The following is a 7,043-nucleotide window of genomic DNA, read 5'->3' as shown; positions in this document are numbered from 1 at the left end:
TCACCGGTCCGAGTCTGATAACACTGTCTCCAATGGTAATATATAAGATCAGGATCTTATTTTAAGATCTTAATTTTAGAGCTCCATTGGAGATGCTCTTAAGCTCCTCAATTACCTTAGGTCTCTAAAAATTTAGTAGTTGTAGTTTTTTGTTTTGTATTAACAAATTTATTTTTACACTTAAAATTGAAAATTAATTTGTGCTTACTCATAATTGTTAGTTTTTTTATAGAGTAACTAATATATCTATAGTATAAGTTTCCTCTTTACTCATTGTTTCTCCTCTCAAAAAAAGAGTTTTTATTGTTTCTACCTTGCATTGATATCAAACAGTTGCAAAATCTATCATTGTTTCATATCAAAGGGTTGCAACATCAAAGAAGAGGCGCCACGCCCACCACGACAACTTTACTGCCGGCTGCTCCGGCAGAAAAAGGAGAGGGCCCTCCCACAGATTCGCCTCGAAGACATCGTTTCCTCCAACTTATTTGGGGGCAGGGACGAGCATTTTCAGCATGAAAGATGGCTTGGTTTCGAGAAAAATTGCATAAGTTCAAAATTCTCATGTCAAACAAAATAATCTGTCAATCTGTCATGTTCTAGATTTGAGATTTCTCAGCCATAAAATTTGAGGCTTAATTTATATGGCTTAGATTTATACTGAAAGCTCAATAAGATGAAGAAGAGATCGTGAAAAATGAAAAAATTATTTTTTGGTCAACTTTTCCAAGCACTCTGATTTGTCAAACATGAAATTTGTTACCATGATTCAAGAATACATTACAAAATTGATGGTGATTATTGAGTAAGAATCAAATCTAAATCGGTCTAATTTAATGAAAAGAATTAAATGCTCATTGTATTTATACAATGCACTACTTGACTGCCTGGACTCTACTACATCAGTGGACTGTGGAGAGACAAAAACTTGAGATCATAGATAAAGAACACTATTGCTTGTGAGAGAGTTGATACAAAGAAGAGGCATGGGAAACTTGAGAAATGGATAAGAAGGCTTGAATTGGCTGGGTTTGTGAAGGGACATTTGAGCTTCAATATGAGAATAGATATGTTGCAGCGATATGGTCATAAATACAAGTTTAAAAAAGAGAATAATTGTTTTCTTATCTGCTGTAGGGATAGCCACTATTTTCTGAATCAACATGGGGCTTTAGGAGATGCATTGACAGAGAAGGAATTGACACATGCCACACAGTTCACTCAGTAAGAGTTAGAAAGTTGCTTTATTTTGTACAATCTTCGCTCATAAATTGTAATTCACATGTCTATTTCCAGATTCTTCTGAATCTCAGTTCTATTCATAACTGCAATAACCAACACTGGAATGAGCTGGAAGAGTGGAGAGTGAAAGTAGGGTCGTGTATAGACATTTGGGGGTTTAAGGCGAAAATCATTTAGGGACTTAAAGATACTTAATATATCATATAAATTCTCAATTATGTATATTAACCATTTCTCAAGTTTCCCATGCCTTTTCTTTCTATCAGCTCTCTCACAAGCAATAGTGTTCTTTATCTATGATTTCAAGTTTTGTCTCTCCACTGATGTCTTTATAATAGTAGAGTCCAGGCAATCAAGTCTCAATATGTTATGTGGTTGGAGCTTCTGCTGATCTACCAAATTCATAAGAGAATGATTTTAATCGAGTTGCTTAGAGATGTTTGTGAATATGAGAGTTTTCTTAAAGAATTTCTTAATGTTCTTATGATGTTCTTATGATATTCAAACAAAGATTTTAGAAAGGAGGTTTTGATCTTATGAAAGAGAAAATTTTGATTTTTCACGGTTTTAAGATGATATTTTCGAAAATACGGGGAAGGGATATATTGTCGCTAACGATTACTAATTCGTACCGTTACTCTGTCCGCATGACTAGGAAAGTTCGTAGTAAATGTGATTCCCGCCAAATCCAAAGTCTTAGGACATTTCCCGCTGAGACTAAGGTAAGGGCACTTCGGCTATGACCTAAAATTATTGATTGTGATTGTTAGAAAGCATGATACTAGGGTTATTGAGGATGCTTATGCTAGAAATGATATATGATTATTAATGCAATAAATGTTAGCTATTGTTAAACATGTCTATATGACTAGGGTGGTAGCTTCATTTATTGATACGTATGCCAGTTATTATGTTATGAGATTCTATTCATATGAGATGAACGTGAAAGGCTTAGGGCCTAGTGATGATGACTGACTTGCATTGCATGCATTTGTGGGCCAAGTGACCTGGATTGAGCTTGGTTGGCCACGGCTGGTGACCTGGATTGGGCTAGTCGGTGGTGACTTTCAAGGGATAGATCTGAACAAATGACGAATGTGATACGGGAGTGCGTTGGAGAGGTCCAGCCCTGATTGTGGAGTCGTTTTCGTCCTGCCTTTCCATGAGGGATCGACTTATGGATATCCGAAGCGTCTGCATGCATGTGCACGAGCATTGACTAACAATGACTTAGAGCTATGAGATAGTTCCCCATACTTGTGAAACTTAGAACTTAATATAGTTTCCCTATTTGTGAAATGTTAGCTTAGGGAAGAACTTGTGATTGATAGGGTAGCATACCCTACTAATGATATGTTTGTGTTAGAAGTTGACCCTTGCTTGTTTGTTGTTTGGGGAGCTTAACGCATAGACAACGAGCATGCGTGTGATCAGTCGTGATGCGGTCATATACTTGGTTGATGTGGACGACGACAAGGCTTGGGATGTAACACCCCGATTTCGGTGGCGTCACTTTAGTAACCAAAAGTAAACTTAATGCGGAAATACGTGAATATTTTTTTTTTCGATATAATAACTAAGACAAGACTGAATTAAATAAAACCCAAATGCGAAAAGACAACAGAACTAATATGCAATATATATTACAGCCCCCGCTGTAAGTAGCTAACCACGTCACGAGTAAACCTCCAGTGACGGGAAGTAGAAAAGTAGCGCCCGAAGGCAAAAGGTATAATCCAAAAGAAAGGTCAAGTGTCTGCAACACTGTCCCTTAAGTCAGCCCAAACGGCCTGAAACAAGACCTCCTAGTCCAACCAACTCTCTGTGATTCCCGTAGAGAAACCACACAAAAACTATAGGTGGGAAACTACCCTGTCCCCAAAGAAACAAATGATGTTCAGAGATAAGACTCTACTCCTACACTGATCCCATCTCGAAGAGCTCACACTAACACTCAATCCTACACGCTAGCGTGATCGTCGTCCGAATTCGAAATCCAGAACGACCTAGTCTATGTACACCATCCGTCCTCCGCTCGCTATCGCGATGCGCTCCTGTTCCAGCATCCCAACTCTAGTTTCCCCCGAAGGGTGAACCGTCGTGAACCAGTCCGCCAAAGACATCTGACAAAGGGCGTTTGTCCGCCAAAGCACACACAGAAGACGCGAGGGTCAACTCCAAAGAATTACATAAATAATAGCACCAATAGAGATATAGATAAGAGAATAGCCACTTAGGCTTATAGCTAGGGATAACATCCTAGGGTTGCATATTCCATAATGAACTTAACAGCAATAATAACAATTAACATGTTCCAAATAGGATTAACAAATAACAATCACACTCGACAACTAAATCAGTATGCATGAATGCAGGATGATTAGTCAAACAACGTCTCCGACTCTCACTCGACACGTCGCCACGTGTTCTAGGTAAATTAAAGTCTCTAAAAGCTTACCCTAAGGTAAAGTCGATTCTGCGACAAAAGACACTTCTTCACATCAACATAGTAACTCATGATGATCTCCGGATCATCCGACTCATCTCAATCCGATGGTCACAACTGCTCAACAAGCAAAGAGTATCACATACTCGGAAACTACCGGTTTCCCGGACTTATCCCCAGGATAGCCCAACAATTAGGCATGTCAAGTCGATCCAACCCCTTGGGTTGAACATACGGACTCGCACACGCAACTCCCACAATTAGGCATGTCGAGTCGATCCAACCCATCGGGATGGACATACGGACTCGCACACGCAACAAATGACAACGCCAAGTCGATTCACTCAAAGGAGTCGAACATACGGACGTTGCGCGTGTCCAATGACTATCGCCGAATCGATCCAATCCATCGGATTGAACATACGGATCCGCGCGTGTCGAAAAGTTGTCGCTGAATCGATCCAATCCCTCAGATTGAACATACGGATTCACGCGAGGTAAAATGGCAATCGCTGAATCGATCCAATCCCTCTGATTGAACATACGGACTCACGCGTGCCTGAGTGACTACCGTCGAATCGATCCAATCCATCGGATTGAATATACGGATTCGCGCGTGTCAACAATTATTGCCGAATCGGCCCAACCCGTCGGGTTTGGACATACGGATTCGCGCCGCAAAGTCGAAGATACACCCAACAACATAGCTACTCCAACAGCACAACAACAATAGCTGCTCCAACAGCACAACAACAAACGCTGCTCCAACAGCACCACAACATCTACATACTCGAAGCCTCTCAACTTTCTCAATGCTGGGATCCGACGACACTTCTCGTTTTCCAAAACTATGATTTGCATCCAAAGCTTCCTTCCGAGATTATTACCATTACTTAAAGATTTAGAGGTTGTTTAATGTCTTATGAGTTTTCTTTACAAAATAATTATCCTTTTAGTCTTATCGCAAATCCTATAAGTTCTCGGGATCTCCTAATCCCCAAATGACTCCAGAGAATGTCTCGATCCATAAACATCATAACAAGGCCCGAACTCCGTTCGTCCCGTCAAACTTTCTCAAGCTCTCAAAATAAAATCGGCATGACCTGCCCGTTATTCTCACTCCTCAGTTCCACAGATATATGTGCAATAGCATAGTTAAATTAGCACAATACAACAAATAAAATCTATGCATCAACACATCCTAAATTAACCACGTAGCACTTAGCATATATAGCAGATATCGCACATCCTAGATTAACCATTTAGCATACGATATCAAGGCATCATGAAATTAACAAGCTCGGCCGAAGCCTCAGAAATCATTTCAGACATTTAGCAATTAAGTGCATAACACATAAATCAAGTCGAATTCGTCGACACCTAAAGCATTATCTAGTAAATTCAGAGAGTAACCCTCACCTTAGCCAATTTCCATACTAAGGTGCAACTCCGATCCGATTACATCTTTATTTGCATATGTTGGCTCGATTCCTCCCATTGTGTAGCTTCGATGCAAGGTGCTTCCGTTCATCGTACGAAAATCAAGTTTCTGAAACTTGTCGGCGAAGAGTCGCCAGACAAAGTTGCGGCTCACGGGGTTGACGGAGGAACTGTCGCCGGAGACATAAAGGAAGGTTGTTCCTTCATCCTTTCGCGGCCAGAAACTCAACGGCGCTGTCCGTTTCCCCAAAGAGTCGACGGTTTGCCCAGAAAGTTCAGCCGAAGGTCGACGGTGGTTGTCGGGGTCATCGAATAAAATGACCCAAATACGAAATTGAAGATAGGGTTTTGCTCTCCTCACGGCAAGGATCGTCGCAGTACACTCCGTTTTTCCATTGGTCGGCGGAGTTGACCGGAAAAAGCTCCCGAAGGCAGCAACGGCGGCGGTTGACGGCGACGGAACGGCGATCCGGAATATGGGTTTTGTTGTGGACGTCGCAAGGGTTCTAACGGTACTAACCTCGCTGTGAACAGAGATCCGATGACACTAGAATCGAAGATCGAAGATTACGGCGTCGGCGACGTCGGTTTCGCTTCGTTCTGCTCACGGTGGCTTCGTGAGGGGGAGGACGTGGTGGCTTGCACGTGGTGGGTTAGTGACGGTGGTGGCTTGTTGCAATGGAAAGGAAATAACATGAGAGTAGGAAAGAAAGAAAGAAGAAACATGTGTGCGTGGGCAGCAAGGAGGAAAATGGTGATGAGAAGATTGATGATGTGCGTGGGTGCTGCAGCTTTTGGAAAATAGGCAGAAGAAGAAGTAGAAAGAAAAGGAGGAGGGACATAATATATATAGAAGAAGAAGTAGGAAATGGGTCAAGGAAGAAAAATGAAGAAAAAGTGTAATGAGAGAGAGAGATGTCGACAGAGTGAGTGAGGGAGGATAAGGAGGTTTAGATATTTATGAAAGATATTTGTAAACTGGTATAAATTGATTTAGACACTGAAGAATTTAGCTCACAAAGTTAAGAGAAAAATATATAATGGATATATAACTATACTAAAAATTATGAGGAACTTTATGAAATAGTAAAATATAAATTATGATCACTTTGAGCAAATTAAAATGATCCATTAACCAAGAAATGAGTAGATATATATCAAAGATCGGATAAGGATGAATAGGTATTTATCAAAGATTGGATAAGGATGAATAGATATTTATCAAAGATTGGATAAGGATGAACAGATATTTTGTCAAGATATTTTCAAAAGATATTTTGTAAACCGGTACAGATTTGTTTAGATATCGGAGGATTTAGCTCATAGAGTTAAGATAAAAATATGAGTGATTTCCGATTCTTCCTACTGATTCCAATGTATTCTAGACACGATATTCTCCCCGCTGAATCTTCTAATTCTTCAAAGAAATATCGGTATGATTTTTGGTTTTCGAGGCTTGTTTTTAATGCTATATATAGAGATTGGCAAAACGCGGGAAAATGAAAGTTTCGCGAATCTGATTTTTCCGGCTTCATTCTCCGTGAATTCTAAGATAGGTTTTGGCGACATAAATCCAAAACTCTACAGAGGTTTCCTTGTATTTTAGGTGGCTAATGCAAAGTCGGTGTAAAAACTATTTTACCCGATAAGTTACTTTTTACATCGAATGTCGGAATAGAAAACTTCCTTCTGAAGAAAGATTGAAATCATCAAGAGAAATGGGTGTACGCGTGTGGAATCTTCATTTGATGTTCCGAATAGAAAAAGTCTTCATTGTCGGTTGATTTTAGGGTTTTGAAATACCAGGGTTTCAGTTTCGGCAAACTTCCGAGGGTTGGAATCGGACGTTCGTAGATTCTAGGGTTTCGCCTCGAAACGATGGTTATATATGGAATAAGAGAAGTTCTAACATTTC

This window comes from Lotus japonicus, chromosome 5, assembly GCF_012489685.1.
Source record: "Lotus japonicus ecotype B-129 chromosome 5, LjGifu_v1.2".
NCBI classification, from domain to species: domain Eukaryota; kingdom Viridiplantae; phylum Streptophyta; class Magnoliopsida; order Fabales; family Fabaceae; genus Lotus; species Lotus japonicus.
The sequence above is the reverse complement of the archived record's forward strand: the minus strand, read 5'-3'. Positions refer to the sequence as shown.